Below are 20,087 nucleotides of genomic sequence, written 5' to 3'. Positions count from 1 at the left end.
TTACATCAGACAGCTTCTCAGCGTGTACTACAGGGAGGTGCTGATGCTCCAAATGCCACACCTTCTACTTAACTGTAAGTACAAAATAAAGTATAGATAAAAATTAATACAATGTATGCTTTTAAGATGGGTGCTGAATGTCTGCACACACAATTCAATTATTACTTGCCCCCTAAACCCACTATGCCTGAAGAGTCATACGGACTCGAAACGTTAACTGTGTTCCTCTCCGCAGGTGCTGCCGGACCTGTTGAGTTTTTCCAGGTATTTTTGTTTTTGTTTTGGATTTCCAGCATCCGCAGTTTTTTGCTTTTATGCCTGAAGACTATGCTTGGTCTTAACTTTGTGTACAGTATTAGACAAGTTCAATAGAGCAAGAGTGAAGATATTCCCAAGTATAAATCATCCTGGGTCTGATTCTTTCTCAGGCTTCTCAATAATGTTAAGTCAACTGGGTAAATAATCAATAATATTTTGGGCCCGATCTTAACTCTGCAATTAAATGGGTTTTGCTCGAACATAAGAAATAGGAGGAGTAGGCTATTCGGCCCCTCAAGCCTGCCCTGCCATTCAATAAGGTCATGGCTGATCTGTCCCAGGCCTCATCTCTTTAGTGCCAGCTCCTCATAACCCTCAACTCCCTGATATTTCAAAAATCTATCTACCTCCTCTTTAAATACTTTCAGTGATCTAGCCTCCACAACTCTCTGGGGTACAGAATTCCAGGCATTCACTACTCTTAGGGAAGAAATTCCTTCGCTCTCAGTTTTAAATGAGTGCCCCCTTATTCTGTAACTAGGGCCTAAATCTTCTGGTTGGTGTGCGGGGGTGGGCATAACATGACACGCGGTGATGTAAGGCGTGTGTCTCGACATCACCGCGCGTCATTCAGACCTTCAGTTTGGTGGGCGTGCACCAGAATTGGCTGCGTGCCCGCGAACTGTCAAAGGCCTATTAAGTCCATTAATCAGCTAATTGAAGCACTTGTAAGGGCTGCCCATCCAACCTTGAGGTCAGCAGGCAGACGAAGAGCCCTGGCAGCCTTTGCATTTTTCATGGAACCTCATCCACGGGCGGGATGAGGTTCCATGAAGGCTTTATTGCTTTAATAAAAATATTTAATAAAATTCATAAGACATTTCCCAGCTCTTGTGACACTGTCACACGAGGAGACATGTCTGAATAATTTTTTTAATTCTTTATTTCAAGTTTACACAATCAGATTAATCTCCCTGAAGCAGCTCCGTGCCTCCGGGAGGTTTCTGCACTCTTTTGCATGCATGCACGAAAGACAGCAGGCCCCGACTCTCCCTCCTCCCCCCGCCCACAGAGCGCTTCCTGGTGCGTGTCACGCTGGGCGGGCCTTAATTGGCCCGCCCACATAAAATGGCTGCGCGCCCACCCGTGCCCGCCCAGTCCACACAACGGGGGGAAAATTCTCCCCTATGTCTCCTAGTTCAAGATTCCCCCATGAGTGGAAACATCTACCCTGTCAAGTCCCCTCAGAATCTTGTACATTTCAATAAGATCATTCCTCATTCTTTTAAACTCTAATGAATAAAGGCCTAACCTATTTAGCCATTTTTGATAAGTCAACCCCTCCATCCCAGGAATCAGCCTAGTGAATCACTATTGAACTGCCTCCAAAGCCAGTATATCCTTTCTTAAACACTTATAAAAGAAAACGCTGGAAAAGTGTGAAAAATGCAATGTCAATTTTATCCTTGCCAGGAAATTTTGACTTCCCATCCTCCCCATCCCTTTCCCTTCCTGGAGAAAAAATAATGATATTGTAAATCAACAGATCTGCTACACCTGTATTCCCCAATAACTAGTTACGCAACAGACAATCAGGACGTAGAATCAGTTTGGATGGAAAGAAATAAGGGGCAGGAATTAATGATGACAGTAGTTTTTACACTTCCAAATAGCAACTATACTGCTGAACACAGTATTGATCACCAAATAATTGGAACTTGTAACAATAATCACAGGGAATCCATCATTAAGGAAGTAATAACGGGGCATTTGGAAAGTCAAAATGCAATCTAACAGAGTCAGCATGGTTTTATGAAGAGTAAATCGTGTTTGATTAATTTGCTAGAGTTCTTTGAAGGTGTGACAAGCAAAGTGGATAATGGGGATCCTGTAGATGTAGTATATTTGGACTTCCAGAAGGCCTTTGATAAGGTGCTGCACAAAAGATTAATACACAAGATAAGATCACACGGAGTTAGAGGTAATATATTAGCTTGGATAGAGGATTGGCTAACTAACAGAAAGCAGAGATTCGGGATAAATGGGTCTTTTTCTGGATGGCAAGCTGTAACTAGTGGGGTGCCACAGGGTTCGGTCTTTGGGCCCCAACTATTTACAATCTAAATTAATGACTTGGATTCAGGGATAGAAGGTACCATAGCTAAATTTGCAGATGACACCAAAATAGGTGGGAAAGTAAGTTGTAATGAAGAAATAAGAAATTTACAAATGGATATGGACAGGTTAGGTGAAAGGGCCAAAATTTGGCAGATGGAGTTTAACATGGATAACGTGGTCGGAAGAATAAAATGATGACTTATTATTTAAATGGAGAGAAACTTCAGAATGCTTCAGTGCAGAGGGATCTGGGTGTCCTCGTGCATGAATCATTGAAAGCTAATATACAGGTACAGCAGGTAATAAGGAAAGCAAATGGAATTTTGGCAATTATTGCTAAAGAAATAGAGTATAAAAATAGGGAAGTGTTGTTGCAGCTGTACAAGGCATTGGTGAGACGCACCTGGAGTACTGTGCACAGTTTTGGTCTCCTTACTTGAGGAAGGATGTAGTTGTATTGGAGGCGGTTCAGAGGAGGTTCACTAGATTGATTCGAGAAATGCAGGGCTTGACTTATGAGGAGAGATTGAGCAGTTTAGGCCGATACTCGCTAGAGTTTAGAAGGATGAAAGGAGATCTAATTGAGGTATATAAGATGCTAAAAGGGATAGACAAAGTAGATGTGGAGTGGATGTTCCCCCTTGTGGGGCATTCTAGAACGAGTGGCCATAGTTTTAGGCTAAGGGGTGGTAGATTTAAATCAGAGGTGAGGAGGAATTACTTTTCTCAAAGGGTCGTGAATCTGTGGAATTCACTACCTCAGAGTGCAGTGGATGCTGGGACACTGAATAAATTTGAGGAGGAGATGGACAGATTTTTAATTAGTAACGGGTTGAAAGGGGAGAGGGTGGGAAATTGGAGTTGAGGCCGAAATTAGATCAGCCATGATCGTATTGAATGGCAGGGCAGGCTCAAGGGGCTGAATTGCCTACTCCTGCTCCTAGTTCTTATGTTCTTAACATTAATCTTCATTCAGACTGTAATAACAATGGTTGAACCCAAATGCAAAGTTACTTAATATTTTAAACACAATGAGTATTTTAAGTGGAAAATACTTAACAGCTTCCACTTGCAATTAGAAGACAATGATCTGGTTCAAATATCAGCAAATAAGTACACGAGCAGGTAAACACTGTGGAGACTTTTCCAGATCTTGGACAGGATACAAGAAAAAAAACACCATTATCCTCTCACATCTCCAGCTTTTCTCCCTCTTATACAGTCAGCAAAACTTACAACCTCCTCCACCTCTAACTTCTAAGTAAAATTCACCTGCCAAACTTCTTTATGATCTCAGAGTTCTAGCGAGTAGAAATGGTGAAGTAGCAAGTGTGAAGTGCTAGGATGTCAAACTATTGTTCATTGTCCCCCAGCATTCTGATTCAGCTGCCCTGTCTGAAACCAGCAGCATGTTGGTTTTGATCTGTGAATTTATTCCCTAGAGAGTCAAGTTTTGCTCAAAAGGAACATATTTAACCTTGCTATGCCAAGATCTCCCAAGAAAGCACTTTCTGAAATCCTGAAATGTGATAGTTACAATATAATTTTTTTTAAATGAATAAGTGTGCTTAAAGACAATGTTATGCTCATGATGAACCATATCACTGCATATCTAATGTTATGTTTTACTGGCCAGGAATTTCCTTGCAACTATTCCAGCTTTGTCACTCGCTGTAACTTTGCCAAAATTCTGGCAGAAGCTCCATTTACAAGAACCAACACGACAGAATTTCAAAACATGTCAGATGGTATTGACTGCAAAACAAAAACAAAAACAAAAACACCTCGAAAAACTCAGCAGGTCTGGCAGCATCTGCGGAGAGGAACACAGTTAACGTTTTGAGTCCGAATGACCCTTCAACAGAACTAAGTAAAAATAGAAAAGAGGTGAAATGTAAGCTGGTTTAAGGGGGGGGTGGGACAAGAAGAGCTGGATAGAGGGCCAGTGATAGGTGGAGATAACCAAAAGATGTCACAGACAAAAGGACAAAGAGGTGTTGAAAGTGGTGATATTATCTAAAGGAATGTGCTAATTAAGGGTACAAAGCAGGACGAGCAAGGTACAGATAGCCCTAGTGGGGGTGGGGGGAAGGGATCGAAATAGGCTAAAAGGTAGAGATAAAATAATGGATGGAAATACACTTAAAAATAATGGAAGTAGGTGGGAAAAGAAAAATCTATATAAATTATTGGAAAAAACAAAAAGGAGGGGGGAAATTCGGAAAGGGGGTGGGGATGGAGGAGAGAGTTCATGATCTAAAATTGTTGAACTCAATATTCAGTCCAGAAGGCTGTAAAGTGCCTAGTCGGAAGGTGAGGTGCTGTTCCTCCAGTTTGCGTTGAGCTTCACTGGAACAATGCAGCAAGCCAAGGACGGACATGTGGGCATGAGAGCAGGGTGGAGTGTTGAAATGGCAAGCGACAGGGAGGTCTGGGTAATGCTTGCGGACAGACCCAAGGTGTTCTGTAAAGCGGTCACCCAGTCCGCGTTTGGTCTCTCCAATGTAGAGGAAACCGCATTGGGAGCAACGAATGCAGTAGACCAAGTTGAGGGAAGTGCAAGTGAAATGCTGCTTCACTTGAAAGGAGTGTTTGGGCCCTTGGACGGTGAGGAGAGGGGAAGTAAAGGGGCAGGTGTTGCACCTTCTGCGGTTGCATGGGAAGGTGCCGTGGGAGGGGGTTGAGGTGTAGGGGGTGATGGAGGAGTGGACCAGGGTGTCCACACTTGCTTTTATCCTTAAATTCCAAAACGATCCATTTTACACACAAAAGGTTATATTTGTGCCTAACAATAATTCAGCTTGTAACTTTTCAATGTGATGAATACAAACTGAAAAATCAATTTAAAGGTTTTAAGTTAAAATTTCCAATTATTTGCAGGCTGGTGACAAAAAAATCAAAGATTTTGGATTGCTGTAAAACCTCACTGGTTCATCAGAAACCTTCAGGAAGATGAATCCACCGCCTCTATGCTCTGCATTACGGCATGTCACAGCAAAATCACTACATATGCAGCACGGCCATCAGCTGCAGCCTTGACAGAACTGCTGAAATCCCAACAACGAAGAAACGAAAAAAATATATACAGCTGCAGTGTTTAAGGTAAACATAACTTACCTAATTTCCAGGAACTTGCTTCAGAGTTTCTGGACAGTGAGACTGTAAGGAAATAATACAAATCATGAATTTTAGGACTATGAGTTAAACATTTTTTTCTGAAGCTTTAGAAATTTTAATGACTTATAGCGAGAGACCATTAACAGAGGACTTACTGTTTCCAAGCTAAGCCCTCTCAGGGGCTGAATGGGCTACTCTTATCAACCAGGCATTAGAAGAAAGACGACTGGCTACATGCTACAAAACACAGTACTTCCCTTGCATGCTATTAAACTTCAGGATGCTGAGCAGGGTGCCGCCAAACTCTAGAATTCTGACCCCAGTTTCTCAAAAATCCAGAAAAACCCTACCAACGTAGGCATCTGGGATTTGGCATTCTCTAATTTGGAAAACTTGCGCACCATGTTCCTGTGTATATTTTAGGCCATGAAGAAATAATAGTGAGGCAAAAAGAATGGACATTCATTTACTGTTTCTGTAAAATGAATAGAGGAATGGATTTCAACCCCAAGTCAAGCCACAGTTAAAAAGTATTTAATAAAAACAGCATTTAACTTTTTTTTTCACCACAAAATTGTGTCAGATAATACATCGTGTTACTGCATGCCACTACAGCCCTATTGTTATATGACAGCCTATTCCTCAATTCACCACAAATACCTCTGAAAATCTACTACGACAAAAATGGTACATCTAGCACGTAATTTCATCTCATTTCCTATTTACACCTCACATGCAAAATATTAACTAAAATTGCTAGCAGTTGAATAGCTGATATGGAAATTCATTACAGCTAAATGCAAATACTTTGCAGCTGATTATTACAGCACGTCATATACAAATTGCCTGGCAAGAAGATAAATCAACCAAAGTGCTCAGACTTCCAGAAGTTTTCTATCTGCTATCTGTGCCTTCAGCCTTGCAACTATAAGCTAAATATCTAGCTTCCTACCATAACAAAAATATCAAGAATTGCATATTTCACAACACGGGAATATTTTAGAATTTTTTTTAAGTAGCTTCATTCATATTCTGCGATTTTTATAGCCCTCACAACCTTAGATTTGAAGTTGATATTTTGACGTATATCTATCACTCTATATTAGCTTCAGGAGGATGGCACAATAAGCATATGCAGAATATTCCAATATAAATCCATATAATGTTGTCAGTGCAAATGACAGACAGACAGATTCAGCAACTGGAAAGACATAATATCTCAAGGTGTGAAAGAATTCTTGAGTTTTTCCAAATTATTTAAAGAAAGTGAAGAGGCCCTGGTAATCTGAATATAAGTTCCTTCTCTTTTGGTTAAACACAAAGGCTTTGATTACCTTCACTCCTGTTTTGTTGGTTCTAAATTGTAAACACTGTAATGACGGCTAAAAAAACTAGGAACAGCAGAAACAAGCTTTTCCTGCTTTCCCCACTCTTCAGCATTCAATGTACCTTCCCCAATGCACAGTACTTACCTATTCAGATTTCCAAATCTGAAATTCCTCAAATGTCAACACTTCAAAGTTTTTACTCATTCCAACTTATCACCACTCTACTCTAATCATAAACTTCCTACCAAATATTAACTCTTCTGTGATCCATTACCAACCAAATGTTCATTTGCTCTAGCTGCAAATTTGATGTGCTGGCTACATGGTGGTTGTCCAGGGAGGCAAACATCTCCGGGTGCATTTGCCACTTATAATGATGAATTGTGTGAATATCTGCACAGGGGCATAGCATTTGCTCAAGTTCCCAGGTTTTTCCCCACACAGAACCTGTAGAAAGAACTTGACCATTCCTTTTTGGGGTGAATCCACTTCTCTATAGAGTAATTTATTTAGCTTAAAAGCAAAATACTGCAGATGCTGAAAATCTGAAACAAAAACTTAAAATGCTGGTAAAACTCAGCAGGTGTGACAGCATCTGTGGAGAGAGAGAGACAAAGAAATCATGAACAAAAGGACAAAGGGCTATTATCATATTCTGCTTTCTTACCTTTGCTATTATCAGCACCTTTTTTAGCCCTCAAAACTACCATTAACACTCCCTTTGTCCTTTTGTTCATGACATCTTTGTCAATCTCTCCTTTGCCCCCACCTATCGCTGGCCTTCTATCCAGCTTCACCTTAAACAGTATAAATTTCATCACATTTCTACTTCTCTGTAGCTCTGAAGAAGGGTCATACGGACTCGAAACGTCAACTCAAATTTATTAAGCTTGTTGAAAGTATGGCTGCCATGGTTGGATTATTTATGGAACCCCCTCAAATTGTTCCGTAAAATCTACGCATGAAATAAAGATAGGCATGGATCTTTAAGAACTATAACAATATTACCTTCTGAGAGCCCCCTACCTGGGCCCTCGGTGGATAAAGCCTGGATAGACCCTCAACAGAAGCCTCAGAGTAAAGGATCACAGACACGTTTGGGCTTAAATAAACTAACGTTCATCGATACGTCCCTTCACTTTTAGAGTTGCAAAAATCCAATGGGATTCTGTTTTCAAAAGTAAGTGAATAGAAAGAGGAACTGCTAAAAATTCTTTCGAGTTATCAACAGTCACAGATTGCAACTCTTTTGAGTACAATCACAGTTCTTGGTTTCCGGGAGTGCGACATGAACCCACAACCTTCTGATTCAAAGGCGAGGGTGCTATGGACTGAGTCACAAATCAATGGTTAGGTTCAGTTAGAATTGTCCAGTTTTGATGACCCTAGTTTAGGAAAGTTGTCAAGGCCTTAGAGAGAGAGCAAAGAGATTCACTAAAACGACAGGATTTAGTTATGAGACACTAGAGAAACTAGGGCTATCTTCAATCAAATATTAAAAGTGAACAGAAGAATAGACAGTGCTGAGTATCATGAAGGATCTCAATAAATTTCGTGGAGATACCTATTTCTACTATATAGGTAGTCAGTAAATTTTGTTAAATATTTAACAATCAAAAGAACAAAGGGGATAGATGGGAGAATTTTTTGCAAAGAATTGTTACCAAAAACAGTTGTAGCAGCAGAATCATAACCACTTAAAAGAATGAATAAGTATTTCAAGGAAAAATTGGAATGTCTGTGAAGATATTATACAAAATTAGAACTAAGTGAATTGTTCTTTCAGGCAGTTGGTACAATGTGCTGAAGGTTTTTTCATTTGTGTTATAAAATCCAATGATTCCAGGTGTGGACATTGCTCTGTCATTGGTGCTGTGTTAGGTATACTACTTGAAAACTCTCGGCATTGTCATAAAAGGATTACTAAGTGAGTTTTTTTACAATGGTTTGTCAGTTCAGAAATGTCGGCTGTTAATAGGTTTCTAGTTTTCAAAACCTTCCCGCTTGGTGCTCACAATTTCTACCATTTTAAGATGCCAATTATTCCTTTATCTGTCATCCAAATATGTTTTTCATTTCAAAGAATAACAGTAATAACATTGAAACTCCCGTAAAAATGCAAAGCAAAACATAAACACTAATCTCACTCTAAATTTGAAGCTAGCAAACTCCCCATCTTTTGCAGTAGTGCAGAAGTCTCCATTTGATCCTTAACGAAGAATATTAACCGACTGCAACAATTAGCTTAACGATTCTGCTAGAGCAAAAAAAAACACATTCACTGCAAATTAATATATCTCCCCTAAATATCTGTTCAAGGTAACTTCACTCATCTGCAATTATTTTTTTAAACAGTAGTTGAGAAGGGCACCACTGGCAGAATTCTACTGATACATGGAGATTCTGTATTTCCTTAAATTGCTTCACCTCCCTCAACAGCAATCACAACTCTGGGTCAAAAATATCATCTTCGTCAGGCATTCATTTGACAGAGGCCAAGAACCCTTTGTAAAACCATCAAGCGAAACATTTTGTTATCAAATCCACAAGTTACAAAGGCTCCATGTCAACTATGATAACAATACTGAAAAATTAGATGACTCTGAAAACACAAACCTTAATATGCAATCCTTTTTTTCCACTGATACATTACCTTCAGCTTCAAAGAACTTCAAAGTGACATCAGGAAAGCAAAATTGTTATGTTCCTTCTGTCGGGTTGCTTTGCTCAGTGAACATGGTTGCATGCCTATCTACTGGTTAGTGAGTTGGCAAACAAGATACTGCAGATGCAGAGACCAATGTAAGATGAAGCACATTCTGTTTATTAACACAAGTAACAGAGCACTAACACATGTGTGCTTCTCCAACCAGATCCTATTCTAAACTACTGATTAACATTGTAGCCCGCGCTACACAGCAATTGGGTAATACAGTCATGTGGTCAATCTGCTCAAATTCTCTTAAAATTGCACCTCAGATTACCATAAGCCTCCCCTTTTACTCAAAAGTACAATTTACAATCTTTACAATATATCAATTATTTACATAAATAAACTATTTACAAATTCAGTTTCTCTGGAGGCTTCATCAAACGTGTCGAACGTCATAGTTCTACAACTTTGGATGGTTTACCCGCGGCCTCCCTCTCAGGAGTCATCTGTTCACTAGGCTCTCCAGTAGGAACCTGTAAGTTTGTTTCTTCAACTCTCTCAGGCTTAATGGATCCTACAGGTACTTCCAAACCAAGTGGAGTTCCTTCCACGTGTGGTGCAGACTCCAACGGGGATGCTTGGCGCATTCTTTCTTGTAGATTTGTTTCCCTTTTCCTGAGGTGATCTACGTGTCTCCTAATTATCTGACCTTCGACTGATATGTGAGAACAAAGGGGTCCTGTCACAGCACTAACTTCACCCGATAGCCATTTTTGCCCATCTCCAAAGCTCTTTGCAAAAACTCCAACAGCGAAGTTTCTTTCACAACTGCGGTAGTCATGTCCATTTTTTGGGCCTCTTGACTTCTCTTTACCCACCCCCAAACTTGGCCTTATGAGACTCAAATGTGTCCTGAGACGCCTCTTCATCAATAACTTTGCAGGGTCAATACCGGTGGTCGTGTGTGGCATAGTCCTATAGCTGAGTAGGAAACATGATAATCTAGTTGCAATAGAGTCTCCATCCAGTTTTTTCATTCTGGACTTGAAGGTCTGCACTGCCCTCCTGGCCAAACCATTGGATGCGGAATGATAAGGTAGGTCTTAACATGTGTTATGCCATTGAAATTTGTAAATCTTTGGAATTCCCCACTGGTGAACGTCTTTCCATTATCAGACACAATTATCTCTGGTAACCCATGCATCGCAAAACTCTGACACAATCCGCCTATAGTGGGGGCAGATGTGGGTGATCTCACCTCGTATACATCCATCCACTTCGAGTGAGCATCTATAAACAAGAGGAACATCATGCCCAAAAAAAGTCCTGCATAGTCAATGTGGAAGCGGACCCATGACCTTCTTGGCCATTCCCAGGGATGCAATGGAGCAGAAGGGGGCAATATCTGTACCTGTTGGCACTATATGCTGCTCTTGATTAAGTTTTCGATTTCTGTATCCATCCCTGGCCACCATAAGTAGCTGCACGCCAACATTTTCATTCTGGAGATGCCAGGATGAGCACTATGCAACTCGGTCAATATGGCTTTCTTCCTCTCGAAGGCACAATGGCTCTCACTCCCCACAACAAGATGCCATCCTGGCAGGTGAGCTCGTATTTCCTATTAAAATAGGGCTTTATTTCATCAGATTTAGACTCATTAGACCATCTCTGTAAGACCTGTTCCCTTACGTAAGACAATACTGGGTCGTGGTCTGTCCACTCTTATTTGTTTGGCATGTGCTGGTGACAAATCCAGGAAGTTTAATAACAAGACAAGTTCTTGAGAAATTGGGATATTCACTTTGCTGTCTTTTACAGGTAATCAGCTCAGTGCGTCGGCATTTGAAATCTGGCTTCCCGGCCACTGGATAAACGTATATTTGTAGGCAGCCCACCTTTGCATTGTGCAGAGGCAATTGGGGGTATTGACTTATCTTTTCCGAACAAGCCTAGTTGTGGCTTGTGGTCAGATACAATGGTGAAGTGGTGACCATGGATGTATTGGTGGAGCTTCTTAACGCCAAATACGATGGATAAGCCTTCTTTCTCTATTTGAAAGTATTCTGCGACACTGAGTGTTCTTGAGACGTAACCAATGGGCCATTTGGAGCCATCCGATGGGAGAGTACTGCCCCTACTCTGTAAGGGGATTGCATCGCAGGTCAAAATTAAGTCTTTGGGTCGAAATGTACAAAAAGGGCCAATGAATGTAGCAACTGCTTTACTGTCATAAAAACCTGTTGTCGTGGAGCTTGCCAAGTCCACCTGTGGTTTTTCTTGAGCAAACCGTACGATGGAGCCAGTACTGTTGACAAATTTGGGAGAAAACGGCCATAATGGTTAATCATTTCCAAGAAGGACATGAGTTCTATAGCATTTTTCGGTGCTGGAGCCTCACAAATGGCTCTCACCTTGTACTGGGTGAAGGCCCTGCGAGTCGACCCTATGACCCAGGTAAACTGCTTCTTTTGCTTGGAAGATACATTTTTCTCTTTTCAAACGTACTCCAACTCATGAGAAATGCTTCAATACCTCTTCCAGGTTAGCCAGGTGTTCTTCTTCAGTTAGTCCTGTTACTAGGACATCATCGAGTTAAACCACAACATGGGGCAAACCTTGAAGCAAATTTTCCATTGTCCGCTGGAAAATTGCGCAAGCCGATGAGACTCCGAAGGGTAGCCTGGTATATTGGTATAACCCCCTGTGTGTGTTGATAGTCACAAGATCCCAAGAGGCCTTTTCTAGCTCAGCTTGCTAGTAAGCGTGGCTCATTTTGAGCTTCGTATATGCGGTTCCCCCTGTCAGCTTGGAGTACAATTCATCAATTTTCGGTATAGGATGCCTATCATGTCTGGCCACTTTGTTAACGGTCAACTTGTAGTCCCTGCATATTTGCGCTCTCTGGTCAGGCTTTAGTATTGGAACTATGGGTGCTGCCCATTCGGAAAATTGTACAGACTGTAAGGCTCCCAATCTTCCCAGCCTGTCTAATTCAACAGCAACTTTTTCTCGTAATGCATAGGGGACTGGCCTCGCCTTCAAGAGGGATGCCCCAAGATCCACATGGATTTTAGCTTGCAGCTCCTGAATCTTCCCAAGTTCTTCCCTGAAAATGGAGGCATATTTCTGTAATAATTCTTGCAGGTCTTTCATTCGGAATTGAAAAATCTCAGTCCACTCCAACTTTATTTCCTTAAGCAAGTTCCGACCAAGCAGACTTGGACCCTCCCTTGCTACCACTATCGGGGTAAACTAATAGGCTGATTTCCATACTGTACTGGAACCTTGTATATACCTCTTACTCGTATGTCTTCACCACTATACGTCTTTAATTTAGCATCTGAATTTTCCAGATTTAATGAGTGGTCTCCTCCATTCAGATATTTGAACATATGTTCCCCTATAAATGTCATGGATGCCCCTGTATCCACCTCCATTCGCATGGGTTTCCTGTTAACTTCCACTGTCATGTAGATTGTTTTACCCATTGTTAAGCTGTGTAGTGAGTAAATATCTGACTCTGTTTCTTCTGGTTCCTCTGTAATGTGGATTTCACAATTTCTAACTTCCTGCTTAAAGTTTTGTCTTGATTGGTCATTATCACATAATGTGCCCATTACAATGACAGTAGAAACACTCGATTCTTTTAAATTGTCGTTCGCTTGCAGACTGTCTGGTTCCATTTCAGCCGTTATTATTCTAGGTTTTCTCTATTAAACCATTGCCTTTTTGCTGGTCTGCTAATGGTGGCAGTTTCTCACCTTTTCACAGAGCCCAGTGCTTCCACGCCATTTCTAACTGGTGCTTCCCTCCCGATGCGAAGGACAGCGCCATTTTGTGCAACCTTGATTGCTTCTGAATCCCTGACAGCGCTCTCCATTGCGAGCGCCTTGCTGAAGTCTAAATTCGTTTCTGACAACAACCTTTTTTGAATGACATCTTCATTAATCCCACATACTAATCAGTCTCTTAACATGTCAGTAATCAACATCCTGAACTCTCAGTGCTCTGTCAGTTGTTTTAAGGCTGCTACATAGCAAGCGACTGTCTCTCCAGGGGCACGACTCCTCAAATTAAATTTAAAGCGCTGCATTGTTACTGAGGGTTTCGGTTGAAAATGGCTTTTCACAAGATTTACCAACTCATCAAAGCTCTTGGATCTGGGGGGTTGGGTGCCATTAGACTACAATTTAGGCTGTATGTTTTACTGCCACATGTCGATAAGAGGATTGCTTGCCTCTTCTCCTCCCCCAATATGTTGTTGGCCAAAAAGAAGAACTCGAGGCGTTCAATATAATGTGACCTGATATGTGGTCTGATATGGCCAAAATGTGGCATACTGGAAGGAGATAACTTTGATGTCTATGATGAAGGCTATACTTAAAATTGCCTTGCAAGGTACAGCTGATTTACTTCTGTTGAATCTCCACAGCTTTCTTTGGTGTCGTGGACCAGTTGTTAGGTTCCTTCTGTCCGGTCACTTTGCTCAGCGAACACGGTTGCACGCCTATCTACTAGGGAGTGAGTTGGTAAACAAAATACTGCAGATGCAGAGACCAATGCAAGATGAAGCACATGCTGTTTATTAACACAAGTAACAGAGTACTAATACATGAGTGCTTCTCCAACGAAACCCTATTCTAAACTACTGATTAACATTGTAGCCCATGCTGCACAGCTATTGAGTCTCACAGTCACGTGGTCAATCTGCTCACATTCTCATAAAGGTGTACTGCACCTCAGATTACCCTCAAAAATACAAAAAAAAATTAAGCTAAAGGCATTATATCTGAATGCACAAAGCCTTTGTAACAAAATGGGTGAATTAATAGCACAGATAAAAATTAACGGGTGTGATCTAATAACTTGCAAAGTGACCCAAGTTGGGAACCAAATATTCCAGGGTGGGAACAAAATATTCCAGGGTGATTTGCTTTTTGAATAAATGAGCAAAATGGAAAAGGAGAGGGAGAAGCTTTAATAATAAAGGATGGGATAAAAAGAGGGAATCTTGGCTCTTAAAATGTAGAATCAATTATTCTAACTGCATTCCCTCCTTAATCACTGGTTTAGGTTAGTCATTTTTCAATCCTTAGCTACTACTCCAGTTTCTACTGAGTTCCCACAAGGTCACATGTTTTACCACTCCACCTCTACCGCTACCTAGCTTTCCTCCCTTATGACATTCATTAAAATGAAATGTGTACAGGAGAACTTTTTAGGTCAACATGTAGAGGGTCCAACAAGGGACGGCACAGTGCTGGACCTAATTCTGGGGAATGAAGCCGGACAAGTGGCTGAGGTGGTGGCGGGGGGAGCATTTTAGTGATAGCGACCACAACGTGGTACAATTTAAGCTTGTTATGGACAAAGAAATAGACAAGTTGCAAAAAAATGTTTTGGATTGGGGGAGAGCGGATTTTAGTAAAATAAGGCAGGATCTGGCCAAGGTAGACTGGGAACAGCTACTTGTGGGGAAATCTACATAAGAGCAGTGGGGGCGTATTCAAAAAGGAAATGGGGAGGGTACAGGCTCAACATGTTCCCTCTATGGTGATAGAAAGGAGTAACAAGCCCAGAGAACCATGGATGACCAGAGATATTCAGGATACGATAAGAAGAAAAAGAGGCTTTTAGCAGATACAAGGGGAGCAAATCAGCGGAGGCATTAGTGGAGTACAGAAAGTGCAGGGTGGAGCTTAAGAAAGCAATGAGGGGAGCAAAGAGGGGATATGAGAAAGCTCTGGCTGGTAAAAGTAGGGAAAATCCCAAGATGTTCTGTAAGTATATCAATGGGAAGAGGATAACCAGGAACCAATAGAGAACAAGAGGACAATCTATGGGTGGAGCCAGAGGACATCGGTACAATGTTGACAATGTTGAACGAATACTTCACATCCGTCTTCACCCGAGAGAATGAGGATGAAGGTACGGAACTCGGAGTGCGAGACTGTGAGGTTCTTGAGCAAATTGATATAGGGAGTGACAAGGTATTGGAGGTGTTGGCAGGCTTAAAAGTGGAGAAATCTCCAGGTCCGGATGATTTGTGTCCCAGACTGCTGAGGGAGGCAAAGGAGGAGATCGCAAGGGCTCTGACCCAAATTTTTAATTCCTCTCTGGCCACAGGGGAGGTCTGGAGGTCAGAGGACTGGAGAACAGCTAATGTGGTTCCGCTATGTAAGAAGGGTTGTAGAGATAAGCCAGGGAACTACAGACCAGTGAGTCTCACGTCAGTGGTAGGGAAACTATTGGAGAAAATTCTGAAAGAGAGAATCTCTCTCCACTTGGAGAGGGAAGGTTTGATCAGGGATTGTCAGCATGGCTTTGTCAGAGGGAGGTCATGCCTAACAAGTTTGATTAAATTTTTTGAGGAGGTGACCAGGTGTGTAGATGAGGGTAGTGCAGTTGATGTAGTTTATATGGATTTCAGCAAAGCCTTTGACAAGGTCCCACATGGGAGACTTATAAAGAAGGCAAATGCACATGGGATACAGGGTAATTTGATAAGGTGGATTCAAAATTGGCTTAGTTGTAGGAGACAGGGTGAGGACAGAAGGATGCCTTAGTGACTGGAAGCCAGTGTCCACAGAGATCTGTGCTCGGTCCCCTACTATTTGTCATTTATATAAACGACATCGATGACTATGTGGGGGATAGGATTAGTAAGTTTGCGAATGATACAAAGATTGGCCGGGTGGTTAATAGTGAGGTTGAGTGTCTTGGGCTACAGACAGATATAGATGGACTGGTCAAATGGGCAGATAAGTGGCAGTTGTAATTTACCCCTGAAAAGTGTGAGGTGATACACTTTGGAAGGAGTAATTTGACAAGGAAGTATTCAATGAACGGCATGGCACTAGGAAGTTCTGAGGAACAAAGGGACCTTGGCGTGTGTGTCCATAGATCTCTGAAGGCAGAGGGGCATGTCAGTGGGGTGGTGAAAAAGGCATATGGGACACTTGCCTTTATCAATCGAGACATAGATTACAAAAGTAGGGAGGTCATGTTGGAGTTATATAGAACCTTAGTGAGGCCACAGCTGAAGTACTGTGTGCAGTTCTGGTCGCCACATTATAGGAAGGATGTGATTGCACTGGAGGGAGTGCAGAGGAGATTCACCAGGATGTTGCCTGGGATGAAACATTTAAGTTATGAAGAGAGGTTGGATAGACTTGGATTGTTTTCACTGGAGCAGAGAAGACTGTAGGGTGACCTGATCGAGGTGTAAAAGATTATGAGGGGCATGGACAGGGTGGATAGGGAGCAGCCGTTCCCCTTAGTTGAAGGGCCAGTCATGATGGGACACAAGTTCAAGGTGAGGGGCAGGAGGTTTGGGGGGATGCGAGGAAAAACTTTTTTACCCAGAGGGTGGTGACGGTCAGGAATGCACTGCCTGGGAGGGTGGTGGAGGCGGGTTGCCTCACATCCTTTAAAAAGTACCTGGATGAGCACTTGGCACGTCATAACATTCAAGGTTATGGGCCAAGTGCTGGTAAATGGGATTAGGTAGGTCAGGCGTTTCTCACGTGTCGGTGCAGACTCGATGGGTCGAAGGGCCTCTTCTGCACTGTGAAAATCTACCTCTTTGACCAAGCTTTTAGTTATTTGTCCTAATATCAACTAAATGGCTCTGTCATATTTGGTTCTCAGGTTTAGTTGATAACCTGATAGTAAAAGAGCCTCTTGGGAATAGTAATAATATAATTTAATACCGAGTTTGAAAGTAATTTAGACAAGTCCAAAACCAACATCTAAAATCTTGAAGCAAACCAGGTAATCGAGGGCTGAGTTGGCATAGGTAGATGGGGAAACTAGATTAAAAAGTATTCAAATAATGTGTTGGGGGTGGCGGGGGGTTGGGGCGCCTGCCAGGGGGTGGCAGGGGGAAGTGTCCACTAGGGGGGGCAGAGAGAACTGCAGAGGGTGCAAGTGGCTTTGGGGGCGACTGGCGGGGGGAAGAAGGCACAGAGGATGGGGGGGTGTGGTAGAACAGGCCACAGGGACAACATGGGGTGGGGAAGGCCAGAGAGCGGGCAGTGGAGTGGTTGGGGGAGGGTGGTGGGTGAAGTCCAGAGAGCGGGAGGGTGCGTGGGAAAGGGGAAGGCCAAAGAGCGAGGGGGAGACAGGGGAAGGCCAGATAGTGGGGAGGGCTGGGCGGGTGGGGCGGGAGAAGGCCAGATAGTGGAGAAGGGATGGTGATTGGGGAGGGGGGCGGTGTTGGGGAAGGCCAGGGAAGGTGGAGTGGGTGGGAGAAGGTCAGAGGGCGGGTGGGGGAATGCCAGGGAGTGGAGGAAGGGGCGGATGGGGAAGGCAAGCGAGCGGGGTGAGAGGTTGGGGGAAGACAAGAGAGCAGGGAGGGGGGCAAGGGAAGGCCAGAGATGGGGGCGGGCGGGGGTGGTTTAGGGGAAGGCCAGTGAGCATGGACAGATTCGTTGGGGGGGCGGGTGCTGGGGGAAAGCCAGAAGAGCGTGGGGTGGTTGTTGGGGGAAGGCCAAGAAGGGGGGGGGGGGAGGGAACTGGAGGGGTTGCAGGAAGGGCAGGGAGTGGGGAGGGGGGAAGGTGAGGGAAGGACAGAGAGCAGGGCTGGGGTGGGAGTGGGGAAAAGCAGGGAGACAGGGTGGGTGTTGGGGGGAAGGCCATAGAGCGGGGAGGGGGTGGGGGGATGGGGGCAGGGTGGGAGAAGGCCATACAGCAGGGAGTTGGGAGAGTGGGGGAAGGCCAGAGAGTGGGGAGAGTGGGTTGGGTGGGGTTTGGGGGAAGGGCAGAGAGCAGGGAGAAGGTGTGGGGAAGGGCCACAGAGCAGTGGGACAGGGCTGGGAGTAGGGGGAAGGCCACAGGAGCGGGGTGGGGGGTGGGGGAAGGCCAGAGAGCAGGGATCAGTGGGGAGGGGGGAGCGGGGGGGGATGGCCAGAGTGCTCGGCAAGAGTAGGGGGGAAGCCAAAGAGTGGGGGTTGGGAGTTGTGTGGTGGCAGAAGGACAAGAGCAAGGAGGGGGTTTGGAGGAAGGACAAAGAGTGGGGTGGGGGGGGGAGGGGTTGTGGGAAGGGCAGACAGCTGGATGGCAGGCGGTATGAGAAGGCCAGAGAGTGGTGAGAGGGGGGGTGGGGAAAGGACAGAGGACGGAGAGGACTTTTGGGGTAAGAGCAGAGAGCAGGGGGTGGGTGGGGTAAGGGCAGAGAGCAGGGGGTGGGTGGGGTAAGGGCAGAGAGTGGGGGGGGTGGGTGGAGGAAGGCCACAGTGCGGGGTGGGGGAGTAGGGGAACAACAGAGAGTGGGAAGGTGGGAGGGTGGTGGGAGGGTAAGGGAAGGCCATGGAGTGGCAAGAGAGGGGCTTCGGGGAAGGCCAGGAAGCAGAGAAGGGCAGAGAGTGGGGGAGGGGGGTGGGCGAAGGCCACAGAGGAGGGCGGGGGAATGGGAGCAGGCAAGGCCAAAGAAAGCAGGGAAGGCGGAGGGGGAAACCAAAAAGTTTGGGGGAGGGGAATATGTGTGGTTGGGAGCAGGCCACAGAGCAGGGATGGGGGTGGGGGGTTGGGGGCAGGGTGGGCAAAGGCCAGATAGCTGAGAGGTGGGAGGGTGGGGGGAGGGCAAAGAGCAGGAAGACAGCGTGGCGGAAGGCCACAGAGCGGGGTGGGGTGTGGGGGATGGCCACAGAGCGGGGCGGGGTGTGGGGGATGGCCACAGAGCGGGGCGGGGTGTGGGGGATGGCCACAGAGCGGGGCGGGGTGTGGGGGATGGCCACAGAGCGGGGCGGGGTGTGGGGGATGGCCACAGAGCGGGGCGGGGTGTGGGGGATGGCCACAGAGCGGGGCGGGGTGTGGGGGATGGCCACAGAGCGGGGCGGGGTGTGGGGGAAGGCCACAGAGCGGGGCGGGGTGTGGGGGAAGGCCACAGAGCGGGGCGGGGTGTGGGGGAAGGCCACAGAGCGGGGCGGGGAGGGGGGGATGGCCACAGAGAGGGGCGGGGTGTGGGGGATGGCCACAGAGCGGGGCGGGGTGTGGGGGATGGCCACAGAGCGGGGCGGGGTGTGGGGGATGGCCACAGAGCGGGGCGGGGTGTGGGGGATGGCCACAGGGCGGGGCGGGGTGTGGGGGATGGCCACAGGGCGGGGCGGGGTGTGGGGGATGGCCACAGAGCGGGGCGGGGTGTGGGGGAAGGCCACAGAGCGGGGCGGGGTGTGGGGGATGGCCACAGAGCGGGGCGGGGTGTGGGGGAAGGCCACAGAGCGGGGCGGGGTGTGGGGGATGGCCACAGAGCGGGGCGGGGTGTGGGGGAAGGCCACAGAGCGGGGCGGGGTGTGGGGGAAGGCCACAGAGCGGGGCGGGGAGGGGGGGATGGCCACAGAGAGGGGCGGGGTGTGGGGGATGGCCACAGAGCGGGGCGGGGAGGGGGGGATGGCCACAGAGCGGGGCGGGGAGGGGGGGATGGCCACAGAGCGGGGCGGGGAGGGGGGGATGGCCACAGAGCGGGGCGGGGTGTGGGGGATGGCCACAGAGCGAGGCGGGGTGTGGGGGATGGCCACAGAGCGGGGCGGGGTGTGGGGGATGGCCACAGAGCGGGGCGGGGTGTGGGGGATGGCCACAGGGCGGGGCGGGGTGTGGGGGATGGCCATAGG

General features: G+C 45.6%; 1 protein-coding gene across 9 annotated transcripts in view; it reads right to left on the bottom strand.

The window, feature by feature from the left end:
- Window positions 1–20,087, bottom strand: part of LOC144685867 (mitogen-activated protein kinase 9) — an 83,694-nt gene that overhangs the window by 61,720 nt on the left and 1,887 nt on the right. For 5 of the 9 annotated variants that reach the window (XM_078550848.1, XM_078550842.1, XM_078550845.1 and 2 more), the window contains exons 2-3: window positions 5,494–5,535; window positions 3,437–3,528 (exon numbers count right to left, since the gene is read on the bottom strand). The gene's annotated coding sequence lies outside the window, so the exon portion shown is untranslated. The remainder of the gene's footprint in view (window positions 1–3,436; window positions 3,529–5,493; window positions 5,536–20,087) is intronic. The other 4 variants (XM_078550849.1, XM_078550843.1, XM_078550847.1 and 1 more) reach the window with 1 other exon arrangement.

Source organism: Cetorhinus maximus, chromosome 10 (assembly GCF_964194155.1).
Source record: "Cetorhinus maximus chromosome 10, sCetMax3.hap1.1, whole genome shotgun sequence".
Classification (NCBI taxonomy): Eukaryota; Metazoa; Chordata; class Chondrichthyes; order Lamniformes; family Cetorhinidae; genus Cetorhinus; species Cetorhinus maximus.
The sequence above is the reverse complement of the archived record's forward strand: the minus strand, read 5'-3'. Positions and strand labels throughout refer to the sequence as shown.